We start from the raw sequence: 21,728 nt of genomic DNA, 5'->3' as shown, positions 1-21,728 counted from the left end.
ACCCGGGCTCTTTCCACGGAGCCACGCTGCTTCTAGAAAGGTCCGGAACGGGACCCGAAGCCCGTAAACCCAACTGGGCTGCGGCCGGCGCGGCCCGGCCCCGAAGCCTGGTTCGGGGGGCGGCAGCGCCCCCTGCTTTCGGACTCAGGACTGCCGCCGCCGCCTCCAGCGCTCCGGTTGCAGGCAATCCGGCTCCAACGCTCCGGCTCCCGCGCTCCGGCTCCGTCTGCAGCGCTGCCGCTCACACCGCCCGCTCCCACGCCGTATTCCCCCGCGCACCGCAGCCGGCACCGACTCGCCTCCTCCGCGGGGCGCCGAGCCAACCCAGGTACGGTCCCGCCGGCGGGAGGCGGCGGGGAAACCCCATCCGGGCGGTAACCCTCCCCTCGGTCCGCGGCTGAGCTGGGCACGGCTGGTGACCCCTCTCTCCCCGGCCTCGGGATCCCGGGATCGGCAGCAGCGGGCAGCGGCTCGCCGCCCTTCCCACGGCTGCCCGGGGATCGGACCGTAATAATAATAACGACAATGTTGGTGTTTGTTAAGCGCATACTATGTGCCAAGCACTGTTCTAAGCGCTGGGGAAGCTACAAGGTCATCAGATTGCCCCCCCCGTGGGGCTCACAGTCTTCAGCCCCGTTTGACAGATGAGGGAACTGAGGCCCGGAGAAGTGAAGTGATTTGCCCAAGGTCACACAGCTAAGTGGAGAGAAGCAGCGTGGCTCAGCGGAAAGAGCGCGGGCTTTGGAGTCAGAGGTCATGGGTTCAAATCCCGACTCCACCAATTGTCAGCCGTGTGACTTTGGGCAAGTCACTAAACTTCTCTGTGCCTCAGTTTCCTCATCTGTAAAATGGGAATTAAGACTGTGAGACAGTCTGATTACCTTGTATCCCCCCAGCGCTTAGAACAGTGCTTTGCACATAGTAAGCGGTTAATAAATGCCATCATTATTATTATCAAGTGGCAGAGGCGGGATTAGAACCCTTGACCTCTGACTCCCAAGCCCGGGCTCATAACACTAAGCCAAGCTGCTGATGCCCAACACCCGGAACCGCCTCGGGGCCGGACGTGTTGCCTTCCAAGGGGTTGACACCTGTTGGGGCGGTTTACGCGGGGGCCGCCCCGAAGGCGAATTAATGATTTAATAACAGTGGCATTTATTAATTGCTTACTATGTGCAAATCACTGGTCTAATTGCTGGGGAGGTGACAAGGTGATCAGGTTGTCCCACCGGGGGCTCACAGTCTTAATCCTGGGCAAGTCACTTAACTTCTCTGAGCCTCAGTTATCTCATCTGTAAAATGGAGATTAAGACTGTGACCCCCACAAGGGGCAACTTGATCACCTTGTATCCCCCCCAGCGCTTAGAACAGTGCTCTGCACATAGTAAGCGCTTAACAAATGCCATTATTATTATTATTATTATTATTATTAATCCCCATTTTACAGATGAGGTCACTGAGGCACAGATAAGTGACTTGCGCAAAGTCACACAGCTGACATTTGAGGTGCGGGGAGGGAGGCGTCGGCTCAAGGGAGAAAAGAGGGGCCTGGGTTGGGCGGAGGGCATCGGAAACTGCACCCGAAGAGGAGAGGGAATCATCATCAATCGTATTTATTGAGCGCTTACTATGTGCAGAGCACTGTACTAAGCGCTTGGGAAGTACAAATTGTCAACATATAGAGACAGTCCCTACCCAACAGTGGGCTCACAGTCTAAATGCCCGGACAGCTGCCCGTTTGAGTGGGCTTGGTGGGGGGAAATAACACGCCCACTTACCGAGCAATGCTACTCTCCCCGGGGGAGATGGAGGGGAGGAGGGGCGCACACACCCTCATCCTTCTCCCTGGTTGGCCCGGGGGTCGCCGCTACTCAAGGAGGCCGAGGCCAATCAAGCCAGATCAGGACTGCTTATTTGGGGTGGGAGAGTCAGGGGGCGGGGAGGGGGGGAATGTAGATTCAAAGATGAAAAGCCAAAGGGGGCAGAGAGGGAGTGGGAGGTTTCTGCCTTTAGTACCGGACCCGTCCTCTCATCCTCTCTGTCCACTTAAGGAGCAGGATGCGAACGTGAGTGTAGAGCCAGAAGTCAGCAGCGCTTGTGAGCCCAGCCTCATCTCCTCGCCAGTCTGGGACCTGCAGCCGCGTTTGACATCAGGTAGGCCATTGTGGAGTCGGGGAGGGAAGGGGTGAAAGGACGGTGGGAGGTTAAACAGAGGTAAGGGTAAGGATGCAGTAGTAATAATATTGATGAATTTATGAAGTGCTTACTATGTGCAAAACACTGTTCTAAGCTCTGGGGAGGTTACAAGGTGATCAGGTTGTCCCACGGGGGGCTCACAGTCTTAATCTCCATTTTACAGATGAGGGAACTGAGGCGCAGAGAAGTTAAGTGACTTGCCCCAAGTCATACAGCTGACAATCGGCAGGGCATGACCACTGACTCTAGTGGTAAGAGCGAAAGGGTAGGCTTGAGGGACAGAAATGGGGAGGAGAGGCATATTTGGAGAAAATAAGGTCTGTTTTGCGTATGTTTGGTAAACAGGGCTAATTTACAGGCTTGTTACCATGCCACAGCATGGTTGGTTACAGGGTCATCCTGGAGGATTCAGCATTAAACTGACTCAAATCTCAGGGGTTTGGTCCAGTCTGGGCAGGTCTCGAAAGCTCCAGTCCCGCCCCGAGGAGCCATGAGAAAATGCCTACTGAGGTGAAGTCCTTTTTAGGTACCCCATTTTCAGAGCATGATAAAATCAGAGCCTCAGACAATGTTGCATCCCAGTTGAACACTGAGAGACAATTGCTGAGGACAGATGTGCAAGAAGGGAGCAGCTGTCTAAACCAAAGCTTTGCTGGAAGGAGACAGAGGCAAAAGGGAAAACAGCACCAGGCACTACAAACATCAAGCACATAACAATGGATAACCGTTATTTATGTCAGGGACCAAGGATGCCTTTTCAGCCACACACACTGCTAGGTGTACTGTCAGAGGTATGCTCTTCCAGTCTGAAGAGTTTATGTATCCTGGTTAGGATCAGAGTCCAAAAGGGACCCTGCCTTTTTGAAGCCTCCTTTCCCCCCCACTGTGCTGAATGAGGACAATTTAGTAATCTGGGGCTGCTCCAGGCGCTCCTGGGATTGGGGTCTGGGAGCCTTCAGCAAGGTTACAGGCTTGCACCCCTCCATCTTCCCTGACTCTTTACTTTAGCAGGTGTAAAGTTTGAAAGGGTGTTTGCTTTCCACTCTTCAATTTTATCATATTCTGCTTTAACATTCCAAAAATTATATTGCTTTGAAAAGGGATAGAGATATGAACATGCCCAATGTAATAAAGCAAAAGTTTGAATATTACTCTCTTAGGCTGGTGTGGTAATAATAGCTTTAGATGTGACAGGTGCAACATTAGTGAACTGATGTAATGCATTTAAAAAGTAACACTATGCTTGCATCACCATAGGCTGGTTCATTGGGGGTGATTAATAATGCTTTGTTACTTGCCAGTTGGTGTCTTTGAGCTGCTATGATTTGGAAGCTTAAACTGGAGGCTAGATGAGAAGGAGAATGAACTATATACTTGCAGTGTGAATTTTGCAGGTGTCACTGTCCTTTTCTGTCATTCTTTGTATAATGCCACTTCCCCTGTCCCCCTCGAGAAAGTCCTGTGAGGAGTGAAAATGTATACACCCCATTTTTCTATAGTTCATGTTTTCACAGTGCATTTTGGATAGAATGCAGCTTGAGAATTAGTATATGTTCTGCTAACAATGTGTCTCTCTGGATAGGATATGATTCAATGCTGGAAGACACAATTGTGCGTGCGAATCAATTTGTGCATACAAATCAAGTGACTCCTATCATGCCTGTATTCCTTAATGCAGGGTTCATCAGAAACATAGCCTGTGTGTTTATGGGAGAACTGGAGGCCTTCCCCGATTAGGCCCTCATTTCCTTTTCTCCCATACCCTCTGTGTCACCCTTGCACTTGGATTTGTGCCCTTTATTCACTCTTCCCTCAGCTCCACAGCACTTATGTACATCTTTGTAATTTCTTTATATTAATGTCTGTCTCTCCCTCTAGACTGTAGTCTCCCTATGACGAGGCAACATGTCTACCATCTTGTACTCTCCCAATAGCATAGTAGACAGCTCTGCATACAGTAAGTGCTCAATAAGTACAATTGATTACCCAGGTGTATTTGTTTCATATCATGAAGTCCCGCTAGATCCACCTTCAAATCTACCTCCTCTACAAGTAGAAAAAGGGGATAACTTTAGTCTCATGGGAGTTGATGTTTTCCTGATATGAAATCTGTGGATTATATTACAGCCAAGCCAGTTGCTTCCTATAGACTGAATAGGGTATTGGAGAGAGTGACTCTGATTTGGGCTGTGAGGGATTTTGCCTTAATTCAGGTGGAGCGTTAACATCAAGTATGTGTGTACGTATATAGCCAGTGAAAAAAATCATAAAGAACTTTGAGAAGCAGTGCGGCCCAGTGCTGATTGTATTTTAGGGTATTTATTAAGCACTTACTATGTTCCAGGCACTGGAGTAGATACAAGAGAATCAGTTGGGCATAGTCCATGTCCCATGTAGTGCTCACAGTGTTAATCCCCATTTTATAGGGGAGGTAATTGAGGCACAGAGAAATAGTGTCTTGACACACTTCACTCTTCTAATGCTAACCTTCTCACTGTAACTCAGTGTCTTCCATCTCATCGCTGACCACTCATCAACATCCTGCTTCTGCCCTGGATCGCCTTCCCTCCTCATATCCAACAGACAATTACTCTCGCCTGTTTCAAAGACTTACTGAAGGTACATCTCTTCCAGGCGGCCTTCCCTGACTAAGCCCTCTTTTTTTTCTCTTCAACTCCCTTCTGTTTTGCCTGGACTTGCTCCCTTTATTTATTCCCCATTCCCAGCCCCACAGCACTTATGCACATATCTGTAATTTTTTTTATATTCATGTCTGTCTCCCCCTCTAGACTGTAAGATCATTGTGGGCAGGGATTGTGTCTGTTGTTATATTGTACTCTCCCAAGTGCTTAGTACAGTGCTCTGCACACAGTAAGTGCTCAATAAATATGAATTACTGGCTGACCAAGGTCACACAGTAGACAAGTGGCAGGTGTGATTAGAACCCAGATCTTCTGACTCCCAGACTTAGGCCCATCCCAGTAGGCCATGTTACTTCACTTATTTCCATAGTTAATCTCTAGTTTCCTTGTGTGTTTTCCAGGAAGTCATCAAATAGTGTTGCTTAGCAGCTGACTTTGAGCTGCAATATGATTTTTTGAGGATGATAGACATGGGGAGAGGAAAGAAGTAGAGGATTTTAGTTTTTGCAGTCAAAGAGCAAATTGTCCACTGGTTGATATTGCCACTCTTGGGATTGAGCCAGAGAAACCCAGCTGAATTTAATAATTAGCTTCCTCCTTTCTTGCCCCAAACTAGGAAGGGCATGGGAGATGGAGTTAAATGAGGCTGATGTGAGGATTCTCTGCCCCTGTATGATCTGTGCCTGTGACCAGGGGTTAAAATGGCTCTTTTGGAATGCTTAAATTTTGCCCAAGACATTCAAAAAATAGCAAGTGGTTTAGGGAAGCACTTCAGCCTGGTGTGCTGGAATTGGCAGGCAGTAAACACATTGTGTCCTACAGATTTACTGTTTATAGTTAAGTTCCTAAATTCAACTGCCCACATCTTTATAGCAGATCTGGAAAATGAATTCTTCTGTTTCTAGGTGAGAGGAAAGCTACATGTGGAGTGAGAGCCAATTGTCAGGGTAAAAAAACCACAACAACTTCTGTGGGTGCATATATAGTTTTTATATATCACCGTGGTATTTTTTGAGCACTTACTGTCTTATGAGTAAGAATGTACTTGTTAAGTGCTCACTTTGTCCCAAATACTGGGGCAGACACAAATTAATCAGGTTGGATGCAGTACCTGTCCCTCATGGGGCTCACACTCTTATCCCCATTTTATAGATGAAGTAACTGAAGCACGGAGAAGTTAAGTGACTTGCCCAAGGACTTGCCAAGTGACTGTGCTTTGCAAATAGTAAGCGCTTAATAAATGCCATTATTATTATTATAAGGTCACATAGCAGATACGTGGTAGCCAGGATTAGAACACTTGTCCTTCTGACTCCCATGCCCAACAATACAATAGAGTTGGTAGACGTGATCCCTTCCCCCAAGGAACTTAGAATCTTATGTAATGTATTTTAAAGTAAAAATGATACTCTGAACCCTAGGCTTTTGGCTGATGCTCTGTCCTGCAAGCACAACCTCATGTTTTTGGAATTAAATACTTATACAGTGCAACTGTACTAATGATTTGTAGAACATACCTTTATCATTCCCCCAAACATGTGAGAGTTGCATGGACTGCAATAATTGAAATGCAGTAAGGATTACACCATGAAACTGCCATATCGACCCTCCAAATGAGTAAAATATTGAAATGTCCAAGAAAAAATATTTAAGTAGCTAACTTGGAAATGCAGCCAGTGTAGGTTAATGCCAGCAGCAAGTTGATTATAGTTCCGTCTATTTTATCTGTATACATACACCCACAATGACTGTAAGGATCATGTTGGCCAGGGACTGTGTCCAACATGTTTATCTTGTATCTACCCTAGTGCTTGATACAGGGGTTGGCAGAAGCATTTAACAAATACTAGTTATTAGTATTACGTTTGCATATTCTCTCCATATTCCTAGGTATTTGGTGAATCTTATTCTACTCTGGATTTGGCAATGAAAACTTAAACACACTGATACTCCTTTGAATAATAATTATGAATGTGGCATTTGTGAAGTACTTAATGTGCCACACACTGTGGTAGATACAAGACATCATTAGACATAGTTCATGTCCTGTATGGGACTCACAAGCCTAAGGAGAGAGAACAGGTACTGATTTTCCTGCCTCCCCTCCCCACCAGCCCCAGTTTATAACTGAGGAAACTAAAGCCCGAGGAAATTAAGTGACTTGCCCAAGATCACCTAGCAGACATGTGGCACAACCAGGACTAAAACCCAGGTCCTCTGACTAGCAAGCCCACGCTCCTTCACTAGGCAGCGCTAATTCTGAGCCTCCTATGACTATTTCTGAATCTACTCGAGGTATCCAGTTCTCAGCTCAAGGCGAGCAACTTGCCTCCTAATTGTTGCATGCCCGACAGGTCAGTTGGTCTGTCTATCCCCTGGTCAGAGGCAATACTTCACTACATTTTTAAACTTTTTGATCTGATCGCTGTGCTACCGTGCCCTATTTCAGTTTGCTATATAGCATCTGCTTGGATTTCCTTCTCTCAACCAACCCTTCCCCTGTGTCACCCAAGAAGCCCTGTTGGGATTAGCCTTGCTTCAGTGCTAGTGAGCCCAATGATTTCCAGAGCCTCCTTGTTGAATGACTCATAAATGACAAAGTGCTCAAGTGATTAGACTATCCAACTGATGACCATTTAGCATGGAAAAACAGCAATGTGTGGCTAATTGGCATTGGCTTAATCCTCATGGCAATGGGATAATTTGCAGTAAACCAAATAATTTGTCTATTTGCTTAAACCACAACTGTAGTTATCAAGTAGTTTGATTTTTATCTTGGATGGTTTAAAAACTTGTATATAGGGTGGGGGAAGCTGAACTAAAAACCTTAAAGAAAATTGCTTAAATATGAAATTGGAGGTTACAGCTAAGGACCAAATCATTTTCACTGCAGCAGCAGACTGGTTCAGCTTTCAGTTTTCCAATCTGGATATGTGTTACATAGCACAAAAGTTGCCTTTTAACCAAATATTTCAGATATCACATAAAAGTAGATGGATCCCTTTTATTTCACAAGTGTCTCTAAGGTCAAAGACAAGGTATAGCCTCCCCTCAAATGTCAAAACAATCTATTCTTAGCAGGTACCCATCAGAACAGTGTATTTTGCTGCTCTAGTATCCCCAAAAGTGACCCTGGTGGTATTTTTTTCTCCGGGTCTGCTCCCCTTCGGAGATATGTAAATTTAGCCCCATCCCCTGCCTCTGCTTATTGGGGTCCCTGTACCTTTTGATTTTCACCAGGATGAGGGACAATTTTCTTATTGGCCTATATGTTACTTGCCTTCACAGAAAACTACTACTTTGGTTCATCACTTTGAGGTAAATGAAGTGTTCCACTGGAAGGTGGATATGTGCTCAGTTTAATGAAAGGACTTTTTTACCATAGTTATTTTTAGTGCCCTGCATTTAGCCCTGTCCGATATCAGTCGACTCACACAACAGTCCTCATTACTGTCTGCTCTATGTGCTCTCTGCTGCCCTGCAGTTAGGAAACTTGGTCAGTCCGGTCTCAAAGTGGACGCATAATATTTTGTCATGGTTAGTGAAATGGGTCGAATTATTTTATTGGATTTCAGTGTCATTATTTAACGAGGCTTTCCGGATGTCTTTCACTCTAGGTATGGCCTCAGTGTCATTAGACTTAAAAATTCTGATGGGTCAAAGAAGACCGACTTCCTGTTCACAAACCATTCTCTAGGCTCATGCCCCCCTCTCCACCCTCAATTTGCTCCCTCACTTCCAGCCCTCTTGGCATCTGAGGCATCAGTGAACAAGAGGAAAACCCAGTCAAGTAGGGATAAGAGGTATTTAATCCCCATTTTACAGATGATGAAACTGAGGCACAGAGAAGTTAAGCGATTTACCCAAGATCACACACCAGGCAAGTGGCGAGCTGGAGCTATAACACAAGTCTCCTGATTCTCAGGGTCTCTGCTGTCTTCACTTGACAACACTGCTTCTCCAGGCATGCAAATGCTGAAAAATAAGCTTTCTATAATATTTTTTTCTTTTTTGTGACATTTGTTAAGCACTTACTACATGTCAAACACTGTTCTAAGCATTAGGAAAGGTACAAATTAATTAGGTCTGACACAGTCCCTGTCCCTCATGCAGCTCACAGTCTAAGTAGGAGGGAGAACAGGTATCTTCATTTTACGGTTGAGGAAACTGAGGCTCAGAGAAGTTAAGTGACTTGCCCAAGGTCACAAGCAAGCAACTGTAAGAGCTGGGATAAGAACTCAGGTCCTACTGATGCCCAGGCTCATGTTTTCTCTTCATTTCAGATCCTAATTCAAGTACTGGGGTAAATATTTGGCTATTGTAGTTTTATGTGTGAAATGAGAAACAGAGAAAGTGATTAGAATGTTGGAAAACTCTCAATTGTTTTCTAACATGGGGTTTATATTTTCTATAAAACCCATATTGAATAAAAGTCTCATTAATGTCTGCATGATTTACTTGGTTCCATATGCATGGACATAACCATTTTGTGTTTTATCCAGATACGCATGGTCCTTCCCTTCATCCCCAACTCTGTTCTATCCACAACATCATGGAAGAACTAAGTTTAAATCCTCTGTGGAAAGATTAAAGGTTGTTTGGCCTTTGAAATGGAAGGCTAATTTGGCAGTCCTCAAATACTGGATGAGTTTTATGGAAATGATAATTGGTGATTACCAATGAATCAAAGGAAGTAGACTCTCCCAAGTGCTTAGTAGAGAAGCAGCGTGGCTTGGTGGAAAGAGCACGGGCTTGGGAGTCAGAGGTTGTGGGTTCTAATCCTGGCTGCCATTTAGCTTTGTGACTTTGGGCAAGCCACTTAACTTCTCTGGGACTGTTACCTTATCTGTGAAATGGGGATGAAGACTGTGAGCCCCATGTGGGACAACCTGATGACCTAGTATCTACCCCAGTGCTTAGAACAGTACTTGGCACATAGTAAGCGCTGAACAAATACCAACATTATTATTATTACTATTATTACAGTGCTCTGCACACAGAAAATGTTCAGTAAATGCCACTGATTATCAGAGGGAGTAGAGTCAAGGTGGCTTGTGAGCTCACCATATGTGTATCTTTAAGAAAAGCCAGACATCTAATTGCCTGATTGAGTAACCATTTCACCTAACTGGAGGCAGGGCCCTGGACCAGGTGATATCTCAAACCCTCTATTTACTATAGCAAACATCATCATCACCTGTTTTTAGTAACATTGGCCAATTTTAGGAATGCTACTTATTAGTAACAGTTCTTATTAACACTTGTGCAGGCTCACTTTGTAGTTTAATGAGCTATTACGTACCATCTGGATGTCTGCTCACAGTCTAAAAGTCAATATGTCCAAGACTGAACTCCTTATCCCTCCCAAACCCTGCCCTCTCCCTGACTTTCCTGTCACTGTAGACGGCACTGCCATCCTTCCCGTCTCACAAGCCCGCAACCTTGGTGTTATCCTCCACTCCACTCTCTCGTTCACCCCACACATCCAATCCGTCACCAAAACCTTCCAGTCTCACCTCCACAACATTGCCAAGATCTGCCCTTTCCTCTCCATCCAAACCGCTACCTTGCTGGTTCAATCTCTTATCCTATCCTGACTGGATTGCTGCATCAGCCTTCTCTCTAATCTCCCATCCTCCTGTCTCTCCCCACTTCAGTCTATACTTCACTCTGCTGCCTGGATCATTTTTGTGCAGAAACACTCTGGGCATGTCACTCTCCTCCTGAAAAATCTCCAGTGCCTGCCTGTCAACCTATGCATCAAGCAAAAACTCTTCACTTTCGGCTTCCAGGCTCTCCATCACCTCGCCCCCTCCTACCTCACCTCTCTTCTCTCCTTCTCCAGCCCAGCCCGCAACCTCTGCTCCTCTGCCTCTAACCTCCTTACTGTACCTCGTTCTCGTCTGTCCTGCCGTCGACCCCCGGTACACATCCTTCCCCTGGCCTGGAATGCCCTCCCTCCACACATCCACCAAGCTAGCTCTCTTCCTCCCTTCAAAGCCCTACTGAGAGCTCACCTCCTCCAAGAGGCCTTCCCAGACTGAGCCCCCTTTATTCTCTCCTCCTCCCCATCCCCCCCCACCTCCTTCCCCTACCCACAGCACTATATAAACTATATATATAAAACTATATATATATTTGTATAGATTTATTACTGTTTTATTTGTACATATTTACTATTTGATTTATTTTGTTAATGATGTGCATATAGTTTTAATTCTATTTGTTCTGACAACTTTGACACCTGTCTACATGTTTCGTTTTGTTGTCTGTCTCCCTCTTCTAGACTGTGAGCCCATTGTTGGGCAGGGACTGTCTCTCTGTGTTGCCTACTTATACTTACCAAACGCTTAGTACAGTGCTCTGCACACAGTAAGCACTCAATAAATATGATTGAATGAGTGAATGAATACTAATGAACTATTTAACCTGAAGACTTCAGATGATTTTACAAACATTGCTTAAACTCCTCCCAACCCAGGGAGGTACCAGACAAGTAATGTTCCCCTTGGTAAATGACAACTGGATCCTGGAGAAGATAAGGGGCTGTGGATGAATAAGTGAGATAGACCACCAGGAAAATGCTCTTTCCAAGAAGAGCTGATAACCAACAAAGTTCAAGGACCCGGTGCCATATTTGCAAAAATACTGTTCTGAGCAATTTGAGGCACAAAAGCACAACACTTATTCCCCATTCCTTTGTCCCAGAAACTAGAGCAAGGTTTACTAGATTCCTCTTCTCTCCACTATGGGAATTTAAAATCTCAGCCATGCAATTTATATTATCTCTATCAATTGGCCAGTGCTGTTTCTTGGCAGTGTGTATTCAGCAATGTACCTAGGCCAAATCCCCACAGCTAGAGAAGAAAGGATAATTTATTGCTGCCAAATAATTTGCTTAGGTAAATCAGGTGAAATCAGGGTTTTTATTGAATTACACAGATAACTGTATTCACTTCCCCTATAAAGGCCACGTGGCAGGTTAGATAAATGAGGCTTTTCCTATCTGCCAAATGTGAAGTTCCCCCTCCCTTTTCTATATTAAAAAAAAGAAAGGAAAGGAAACTGTTTAAAGATGCAAGGGATGGCCTACGAGACAAGAAATAAAAATCTGAAAACCACTCCGGACCAACATTCTGAATTGCTTCCCTTTTGGACTTGGATCCTGAATTGGTGCATTGCCAGGTTTCATTTGTATCAGTGACATCAAGTGTATTTATTGAGTGCATACTGTGTGCAGAGCACTACACTAAGCACTTGGGAGAGTGTGATATAACAAAGTTGATAGTCATGTTCCCTGATGTCCAAGGAGCTTACAGTCTAGAATGAGACAGACATTAATATCAATTATGATATATAGATATATATAATAAGCTCTATAGGGTTGACAGAGTAAATGAAAGGTGCAAAACCAGGTGTAAGGGTGACAGAGGGGAGTGGGAGAAGAGGAAGTGGCGGCTTAATCTGGGAAGACCTCTTGGAGGAGATATGCCTTCATTAAGACTTTGGAAGTAGGGAGAGTGATTGTCATATGAAGCGGGGAGAGGGGAAGGGGTTCCAGGTCAGAGGTAGGACTTGGGTAAGGGGTTGTGGGCAAGATATTAGATTGAGGTAAAGTGAGTAGATTGGTATTAGAGGAACAAAACATGCAAGCTGGGTTGAAATAAGAAATCAGAGAGGTAAGCTAGGAGCGGGGAAAGTGATTGAGTACTTTTAAAGCCAATGGTAAAGTGTTTCTTTTTGATGCAGAGGTGGTGGGCAAACAGTGGATGTTCTTGAGGAGTGGGGAAACATGAATTTGAACTTTTTTTGTAAAAAATGATCCACGCAGCATAGTGAAGTGAAGTTTCAAGCCAACTGCCACTGATTCAAAAACACTATAACTTCCCAGATCAGAAATGGCTTAAAATATGGAATCAGTTGATAGTGATTTTTTTCTATCAAATGGAGTTGGGGCATATATGTAGGGTTAATTTTTGAAGGTAGCATCAAGGTGCATTCTATGTGGAAGAAAAATTGCTGTCAATCAGGATTCTGCCTCCCTGAATTTTTTTTTCCTTTACTGAAGTTATCCCGGAAATTCAGAGATAGGGTAGAGGAAGAAACTATTTGAAAAGTGAAATATTTCCTGATGGAAAATTAAACTCTCTTCCCACATGACCCCCTTTCTCATCCAAGTGATTCATCCCAGGCATCAACCTCCTGCTTTTGGCATCTGCTTGGCACATAGTAAGGGCTTAACAAATACTATATATATATATATATTTTTTTTTCCTAGATGCCCAAGGCCATAGTCACAACTGTGTATTCAGTCAGAAAAGATCAAATGAGCTAACAGCTATTATGACAAAGTGGGAAATCAGGGTGATTTTTCAAATGAAAGCAGAACAGTAAAGTGAAATGCACAGGCCTTTTCAATAGTTTCCAGGTTTCTCTTATCACATAATCTTACAAAACAAGCTTTGTATGTATAAGAATTGTGTCGCTCTCTCAAGTGAGCATTCAGGAGTGTCTCATGGTGGAGTCAGAAACACCAGATGCTTCAGACTCAGCTGATGTCTGTACTTCCAGAATCATGTGTGTGTGTGGCGGGGAGGGAGGGGGGAGCCAGATGACAATTACCTTTTAAAATTTTCTTCCACGTATAAAACCTAAGGGTCTTTTGGTGATTATATCTTACATTTTTCTCTTTGAATTTCTATACACTTTGTATACAGAATTCTTGCTGAAAAGTAAAATTTGGGTTGAGAGGGGGTGATAAATTGTACTCTAAACCATGTATTTTTGTCTACTTTCAGAGTAGTTTTAATTGTGTGTATAAAATTAGCCCACCGGTGTGGTAACTGATGAAAAGGTTAGGTTTGCATAATTTCCCTTTCTCTGTTCATAGCACTTATGAGTCATAACACATAAAACACATTTCAAGGTCTTGTGCAGAAATGGTCATGAAATCTGACCCTAGAATATGTGATTGAAGGCTTTTTTTGGTGTTACTCCACTGAATCTCCTAACACAATGAAAGCAGTTTGAAAAACACTGGACTTTTATAGAGTGACTAATATGCTCTAGGCGCTTACAGGAGCCTTAGATGCTGAAGGTTTCCATTTGAATTCCAAACATTTTGGATAAGGCAATAGGAAAAATACTAATTCATCTCTTAATTTTCTCCCACCTCCTCCCATCTGTGTGTGTGTCACTCTATCTCTTCTCTCTACTCCACTAAAAGGAAAACAAAAAACAACAAAATAACCATCCGGCCATAAATAATTGGATTAGCTAGAAGAAGTATAGAACAATTTGCCACAATAACCCTCCAGGCTCTGTGTTTTGTTTTACTAATTGTATTTTTTTAGTCAAATTTTTCTCACTTGTGTTCTAATAAGTTTCCACCTCCTGCTTCTCCAGAGGTCAAATTTCTTGTCGCAACCTAGCCACAGCCCCTTAACTCCTTCCACAAATTAATACACATCAGAGGGAATAAATTATTAAATCTTTAGGGATGAGTACATCCTAGGGGGTGATGTTTTTGTACCTCAGTACACAGGATGACTCGAAGGTAACCTTGGGATGAGAGTTATACCCAAGATATTGTTTTGATGGGTATGAAATATTGATGTAAAACCACTAATCACCTATTTGACCTGCTACATTTCTTCTGTAGAGAAAGAGGAGGATATCCCCTATTAAATAATATCATGGTACTTAAGTGCTTAATTTATGCCAGACACTGTACTAAGTGCTGATGCCTGGCCTTGTCCAGAATTGGGTCTGCCTTTGGGGACTTCTTGGATGTACTTTGTCAGAATGGCAGCATTTTTCAGGGTTTTAAAAGGAAGATTGGAAGGGGAAACACTAAGAACAATGATATTATTACACGTGCACTTAATAAGGTCAGGGGAGCTTGAGATAACAAACTACTTGCTATTTACTTCACCCCTGACTTGAGATTGTGCAGAATCATTTTTTCATTATGTTTCTATCACGTCTCATACTTCAAGAATAGTTATGTGGGTAGAGAATTTCATTTTATATCCCTGTGCCTTCCAAGGTTTATTAGAAATAACGACTGCATTTGGATATGGTTGTCCTGTGAGTTTGCCAACAGTAGTGCATGATCTCCACAGAACTATCTTCTCGTATGCAACTAAATCTTACTTTTTCAACCAGAACTCAGAATGTACCTCCTTCAAAATGTTTCCTGGATAATTATTATTATTTTATTTACATTATGGTATTTAAGTGCTTACTATGTATCAAACACTTTTCTAAGCTGTGGAGAAGATATAAACTAATCAGGTTGGACACAGTCCCTGTCCAATATGGTACTCACAGTCTATGTAGGCGAGAGACCGAGTATCGAATTTCCATTTTACAGCTGAGAAAACTGAGGAACAGGGAAGTTAAGTGACTTGCCTAAAGTCACATAGCAAATGAGTGGTAGAGCCAGCAGTAGAGGTCCTTGCTCTTTTCCCTAGGCCACACTGCTTCTCTAAAATGTGGCATGTTCTTCTTCCCACTCAGGTAAACCTAATTACTTCAGAATACATTGGTGCTGCAAAGGGTTACATCACATAGATCTTCTGTCTCCCTGACAGTGTAGAAGAGATCCAAGACCACCAACTTTTAAGAGAGCCAAAGAAAAAGCCAAGACCTGTGCTTTGAACTCTGGATCCAGTCTGCAGATTTTTCTGGCGCACAGTTCTGCTTGGCCCATAATGATTTCCACAAACTCTGTGTAAAGGTCAGAGCAGCTTCTGAGAAGTGGAAGTGAAACTGAATGTTTTTCTGCCTCTCCATGGGAAAACGTTTTCCAGAGTAATGTGCCTGCTTTTTTAGATGACAGTGGCCAATACACACACACACACACACACACACACACACACACACACACACACACACACACACACACACACACACACACACACACACACACACACACACACACACACACACACACACACACACACACACACACACACACACACCCCCCCCCCCCCCCCCCCCCCCCCCCCCCCCCCCCCGGTCCCCGTATTATGTGTGAAAATAGCTGCATAAGACACACTCTTTCAATCAGATGTATCAGAAAATCCAGAAAAAGATATGGACAGTAAAGCAGAGAGACTTAGTATCATGATTTCTCTCATCTAAATTCTTCCTATAGTTAAAATGGCACTACACAATGTTCACTTCAAGAAAGCATTAAGGATGGTTCAAAACCTACAGATAAATTGAACAGAATAAAAGCATGCCCTTTTGTCTCTTCTGGGAAAAGAAGGGGGGAAAGCTGTTCTTTTCAAATGTTTTAAGTTAGTCATTTTATTTGTCTTGATGCATGAAGAAAATTTCCATTCATCAGAGCAAGAATTCAGAAACAGGCAAAAGTACATTCATATATTAGTCTTGTAAATTATCCCATGACAGAAAAGCTAACATTCTTGTGAATTTATCCTAAAGGCAAATGAAGAATTTATATTGATCAATAGCATTGATTTATGTGATTTGTTTATGACATTGCTGTGTTGTCTTTTAGTTGGGCAGTTCAGGAACTCAGAAATATTGGCGACTCTGAAAGAAACTGATATTGTTGAATTTGTAAAACCCTGTAATTAGTTTTTCCCATTGGGAAGGAATATTTCTTAGACTAACATGTCCAGAAGGGTAGACCACTGGATTGGGCCTCGGGTGAACCTTTGACTTTCACCCTTTTGACTTTGGGACTTTCTGCTCCCAAAGGCTCTGAATCTGGGCTCTCCAGAGTCCTTCCTGGCAGTGTGATATTAGAACTTTAGGGGTCTAAGACTAGAGATTTTTTTTTTCCAAAACCACTGGTTTTTCAGTGACCTATTCAGAGCCTTGCCCTGTAGTAGACAAAACCTTACAAAGATCAAAGCATAAAATGATTTACGTCCTGGGCAGCTGCAAACATTTGACTGCCCTGAGGAGGGGAAAATTTTACTGCCCCTCCCATTCAATTAATTAATTCATTCAATTGTATTTATTGAGCACTTACTGTATGCAGAGCACTTTACTAAGCCCTTGGGAAGTACAAGTTGGCAACACATAGAGACGGTCCCTATCCAACAGTGGGCCCACAGTCTAGAAGGGGGAGACAGACAACAAAACAAAACATGTAGACAGGTGTCAAAGTCGTCAGAACAAATAGAATTAAAGCTATATGCATATCATTCCCTTTTAGACTGTGAGCCCAGTGTTGAGTAGGGACTGTCTCTATATGTTGCCAACTTGTACTTCCCAAGCGCTTAGTACAGTGCTATGCACACAGTAAGCGCTCAATAAATACAATTGATTAACAGAATAAATCAAATAGTAAATGTGTACAAGTAAAATAGAGTAATAAATCTGTACAAATAAATATACAAGTGCTGTGGGGAGGGGAAGGAGGTAGGGTGGGAAGGATGGGGAGGAGGAGAGGAAAAAGGGGGCTCAGTCTGGGAAGACCTCTTGGAGGAGGTGAGCTTTCAGTAGGGCTTTGAATGGAGGAAGAGAGCTAGCTTGGCGGATGTGTGGAGGGAGGGCATTCCAGGCCAGGGGAAGGACGTGGGCTAGGGGTCGACGGTGGGACAACGAGAACGACTTCATATAGAATTTGTAAGACTTCATATAGAATTCTATTAAAATTCCAAAACCCAGAGCATTTCTTCAAGGGAAAACCATAGTGTTCACTCCTCTCCCCCTGCCCCAGACCTTCTACATTCTGGTCTCTATCCACAGTCTCTGCTATCCAGACCTAGTGTGGTAGCCGCTGTGGCCTGTGGTGAACCTTAAACCAGGCCAAAAGTGATCTAGAGCCAAACCAGAAGTGTAGCGATTAGAAATGGGGGAGTCTTAGTGTGACAGCTTTGAGAATTTAGAGAAGCAGAATGGCCTAGTGGAAAGAGTACAGCAATGGCAGTAGGAGGACTTGGGTTCTCATTTCAGTTCCATCACTTGTCTGATTTCTGATTGGGTAAGTCGTGGAACTTCTCCCAGCCTCAGGTCCTCTTTGTCAAACAGGGATCTGTTTTCCCTCCACCTCAAACTGTGGGTCCACGTTGGAAAGGGACTGTCTGGTATGATTGCATCTGTTCTAGTGCTTAGAGTGGTTGATATACAGAAAGCCCTTAGTCCACTGTATTTATTGAGTGCTTACTATGTGCAGAGCACTCTAGTCAGTGCCTGGATGAGCACAATTCAACAGAATTTAGCAGGCACTTTCCCTGCCTACAGCAAGTTCACAGACTAGAGAGACCTTTGGGGGAGTTTCCGCCCCACGCATCCTCCAACTATCCAGGATCCAGGTGTCTAGACCCCTCGTCCCTTGAGGCCGGGAGGGAGGGGGTCATGAGCTGCCCCCTCAGGGGGACCACTCCACCCTTCCCAGGCAATGGGGGGGCATTCAGGTGGCAACCTAGGCCAGCCTTCCACTGGGCAAAGATCTGGGCCTGGATGGCCAGTGCGTGGATGGACTTGGGAGGAGTGATGTGGACCAGGTTAGTAATGTTGCAGGGGAGCCCTACCCCTCGAACCCCGCACTGACCCCAGTTACCCAGAAGTGGGTCTCCCGGCTTGGGGGTGCTGCTCTTGCTCCTCACCTCCAGGGCCTTGGGCACCAGTGCCTGCTACAAAACGCCATAGTAATAATAATAATAATGATAATTATTATCATTCGTGACATCAGGAGGCATAATGGAAAGTGATGCAGGCCTTGAGGTTAGTAAAGGCAACAATGCAGGAAAGGACAAACATGACATTCCCATTGGTCTGTAGTCAGAACCACCTAAGACTTCATGTTATCATGTAATCATGTATATATTTGTACAGATTCATTACTCTATTTTACTTGTACATATTTACTACTCTATTTTGTTAATGATGTGCATATAGCTATAATACTATTTATTCTGAAGGCTTTGACACCTGTCTACATGTTTTGTTTTGTTGTCTGTCTCCCCCTTCTAGACTGTGAGCCCATTGTTGGGTAGCCCCCATCTCTATATGTTGCCGACTTGTACTTCCCAAGCACTTAGTACAGTGCTCTGCACACAGTAAGTGTTCAATAAATATGATTGAATGAATGAATCCATCAGTGTTATTTACTGAACACTTACCATGTTCTGAGCACAGTCCTAAGCTCTTGGGAGGCTTCAATAGAGTTGGTAGACAGGATCCCTATCCTCAGTATTTGCATAGCCTCCTGATAACTGGATTTCTGTGTTTTTGAGTCCCCAGCCCTGTCTTCACCCGTTTGATTTTTACCCCATGTAGAAGTGGGAAAAAGGGTTAGGGCTGGTCTCAGTCCTGAGAGACTGGCATTGTGGGCTGAGGAGAGCTGAGCCAAACTGTCAGTGTACTAGAAAGCAGCTGTCAAAGATATAGGCTTGGACCCTTCTTAAAGCATAATCTTTCAGAAAAATAAATCCCTGTCTCCATGACCTCAGCCAAATGCTTTCCAGTTCTCCCTGTCTCCTATTGTGACAAAACATTCTGGTAGCAAAGTCTCTTATTGTCAATTGCCCTGAGGTAACTGCTTGTGTTTCAGTTAAAAAACACATGGATTCTGCAGAATCTTTTCAAACAGACACGAGGTTTTCCTTCTGCACTCTGACATAATCTCTGCTTTTGAGATTTAGATTTATTGTGGCCCATTAGTTACCTCATTTCCTTTGAGAAATAAATTATTTCAGACATATATGTACAATCTTGTTAGGCATAGAAGTCATGGTACTTTCTTGTCTTGAAAAAGATTTCTTATTCTTACCAACATGTACTCACTGAAATATACATATGCTTGCATAATAGTGCTTATTATGTGATAAGCACAGTCATATGAAATTCTATTTGAGTCCCGGAATTTAAAGTAATCCTACCAGACAACCTCAGAGGTAGGGAGAATGGGAGTCTTATCCCCTTTTTTCAGTTGAGGAAACTGAGGCATAAAAAGGCTAAATCATTTGTCCAAAATAACACAACAGGTCAGAGGCTTAGCTATCTCCTGACTTCCCCATGCTTTTGTCTCACAGCCATACTCCTCCTGTAGATTCATAGCTGTAATGCTTTAAACACAGTCCTTTTATTTTTCATATGTAAAGATTATCTTCACTTGGAAGTAAGCGTATTAAATAATTCACTGAAGTGCTTTATCCTTTCTGCTGTGTAAATTCTGAAACGTGAACTCTGAAATAAAATACGGATCAAGCAACATTGTACCTTCCAAATAGTAATTTATCAGAACAAGCCTAATGTTTGAACAGGTGTACCTGCAAGAATATAATCTTTTGTAATACTGTATGCTTTTCTAAGTGTAATTTAAAATAATTTAACCAGCTGATTGTGGCTAATTTTTTTTTATGGTCAGAGTACCAGGTGAGATTCTGATGTTGGTTAAACCACTGGCTTTTTATATAATCTCAGTTAAATCTTAGGGTATTCTGCAACTAAAGTGGAGCCTTTTATTTCACTGGCAATAATGAACCCCAGATGCTAAGACCAAATGAACAATTTGTGATCCTGTGATACAATTTAGCCATCAGGGTTTTCTTGGGAATACAGTGTTTATTGGTGAGATTTTTAACCACACAGTGTACTCACTATAAGCCTGGGATACATTTTTTAAAAAAGCAGTATTTTAACCCCTTGACTCTCATTGACCTTGGATGATGCTATGCAAAAATGATTCAGTAGTTTAGCAAGTAGCATTGTTCCTGCTTTAACACTTTTTCTTGCAGTTTTTCCCTGCTTTTGAGTTGCATGAATTCCTGAGGTTCAAAAAGGAGTAAAGAATAATGTATGTCTTGTCTTTTGCTGTTGAGTCATCTCCAAACCATAGTCAATCATTATTGAGTGCCTACTGTTTGCAGATGACTGGGAAAGTTGCCCATCAATCAATCAGTTGTATTGAGCGCTTACTGTGTGCAGAGCACTGTACTAAGCACTTTGAAGAGTACAATATTACAGAGTTGGTAAACACATTCCCTGCCCACAGTGATAAATTACAGATCTGTACCTAGTTCTGTGGGGCTAAGGGAGGGGTGAATAAAGGGAGCAAATCAGAGCAATGCAGAAGGGAGTGGGAGAAGAGGAAAGGAGGGCTTAGGGAAAGCCTTTTGGAGGACATGTGCCCTCAATAAGGCTCTGAAGGTGGGGAGAGTAACTGTCGGATGTGAAGAGGTTCTGTGAGGTGTGAGGCTAGAAAGGAAGTTTTACAAACAGCTAGCTAAAGTGGAAGGTGAAACAGGCAGTGGTTACCGAGGTAAATACCCTGTGGGCTATTTGCGCACAGCACGGTCACTGGTTATAAATGTGTGATACATGTAAAACAACCTTCCTGTGAACTTTGCCGTGTGTGTACTCCAGTATTCAATGCCCTTGCAGGAATATGATTGGCAGGGATGGGAGAGTACCAGTGATGCTGTTCAAGTCCCTGGCTCTATAATCAATTCCTTTCTACAGGTTTCCAGTCCTGAAGTCACAGGACTGAGACTCGTGCTTTATTCTTGTTGGGAGGCTTCCTTCCCAAGCTCAGATCTGATACCGTACTTTTTATAGTATCTCTTGGAAATTTAATCAAAAAGAGAATCTTCACATGTGGAATCCACCACCATAAGTTCTTAGTTAAAGGTTTCTGGGTTACAAGTGAGCGATGACTCAAGTTTCTTTCAATACTAAGAAGCTAGTAGGAAGAAAAATGGGCTAAACAACCTACACCTTCTATTTTCTATTTAGATGTATAGAAAAGTGCTGTTCCTGTAGTGCAATGAGAAGATCATCAAACATCCAAGGAGTCTATGTTAAGCAGGATCTGGGACAAAATATGCTTTGATGGATAGTATCATCCCTGTGAAAGCAAAACAAAAGAACTAAGGCTAAAAAAAAAAAAAACCAAACCTTTTT

General features: G+C 43.3%; 1 protein-coding gene across 2 annotated transcripts in view; it reads left to right on the top strand.

Moving 5' to 3' along the window:
* The first annotated feature begins 242 nt into the window (after positions 1–242).
* Positions 243–21,728, top strand: part of SEMA3D (semaphorin 3D) — a 178,885-nt gene continuing 157,399 nt past the window's right edge. Inside the window, exons 1-2 of one of the 2 annotated variants that reach the window (XM_038741265.1) lie at positions 243–328; positions 2,052–2,154. The gene's annotated coding sequence lies outside the window, so the exon portion shown is untranslated. Of the gene's footprint in view, positions 329–2,047; positions 2,155–21,728 lie in introns of those variants that run through there. The other variant, XM_038741266.1, reaches the window with a different exon arrangement.

This window comes from Tachyglossus aculeatus (assembly GCF_015852505.1).
Source record: "Tachyglossus aculeatus isolate mTacAcu1 chromosome 12 unlocalized genomic scaffold, mTacAcu1.pri SUPER_6_unloc_1, whole genome shotgun sequence".
NCBI classification, from domain to species: Eukaryota; Metazoa; Chordata; class Mammalia; order Monotremata; family Tachyglossidae; genus Tachyglossus; species Tachyglossus aculeatus.
This window is presented reverse-complemented; position numbering and strand designations above follow the sequence as displayed.